Source organism: Meleagris gallopavo (genome assembly GCF_000146605.3).
Source record: "Meleagris gallopavo isolate NT-WF06-2002-E0010 breed Aviagen turkey brand Nicholas breeding stock chromosome 1 unlocalized genomic scaffold, Turkey_5.1 Chr1_random_deg7180001684784, whole genome shotgun sequence".
NCBI classification, from domain to species: Eukaryota; Metazoa; Chordata; class Aves; order Galliformes; family Phasianidae; genus Meleagris; species Meleagris gallopavo.
Window position 1 is genome coordinate 1 of NW_011093146.1, and position 890 is coordinate 890.

The 890-nt window shown below is 54.9% G+C and overlaps 1 long non-coding RNA gene across 1 annotated transcript; it reads left to right on the top strand.

The window, feature by feature from the left end:
• LOC109364143 lies at positions 1-730 on the top strand. Its single transcript, XR_002110174.1, has 2 exons — positions 1-91; positions 211-730. It is a non-coding gene; the product is annotated as an uncharacterized LOC109364143 (long non-coding RNA).
• Positions 731-890: the final 160 nt, after the last annotated feature.

Genomic DNA, 890 nt, shown 5'->3' on the forward strand with positions numbered 1-890 from the left:
CTGCCTTGCAGAAGGTCAGCCCAACACAAACGGCACCAGACGACAAGAAGTGATGGAACTCAGCCCTCCAAACTGCTGTCCTACAAAGAAGGTCAGTCAGCCCCAAACTCTAGCCTGTTGTGCTCCTAATGGACCAGGGAAGCTGCCCAAGGACCCCTTGCCCTACCTCAGTGTTTGGTGCTGCTTTGCTCAGGCCTGTTCCCTGTGCAGATGCTGGCACCAGACCTGCTGATTGCAGTGGCCCTTTCCACACAGACCTGGGGACACAGGCAGCCCCACGCGGCCATGGAAATGGCTGGCAGAGCAGCAACCCGGTGAGCAGGGCTGTGCAGGGGAGAGCAGCACAGGGAAGCAGGGCAGGAGGCTGCTCCTTTCTTCCTTCCTCCCCCTCTGCCTTGCAGATGGACAGCCCAACAGGCTGTCAGGACCTTCAGTACTGCACACGTCAGCGCCTCCAGGATCCACACGGATTGTGTGAAATAGAACTCTGAAGATGAGGACGGAACCAGAGGCTAAAAGGGATGGATGGGCCCCATGCAGAAATACCACAGACACCACATCCAGAAGAGAAGGAAGCACCGTAACCGAGCGCTGCTGAGACCGGGATGGAAATTTAGGAGCCACAAAGACTGTCAGCCTTCCTGCCTCGAGCCCCAGATGACCACCGAGTAGCTAGCACACAGTTAAAGACTAATTGAACAACCTTCAGAATAAACTTTCTCATTCCTCACACCCGTGGTGCTTCTTCCATCTCGTGGCATCCATACTGCGAACTCTGGGGTGGTTTCCTTGTTTTCACCATCTCCTCCTATTTATGCACCTGTATATCATGGAATCAGCGAATGGTTTGGGTTGGAAGGACCTTGAAGCTCACCCAGTCCCAACCCCCT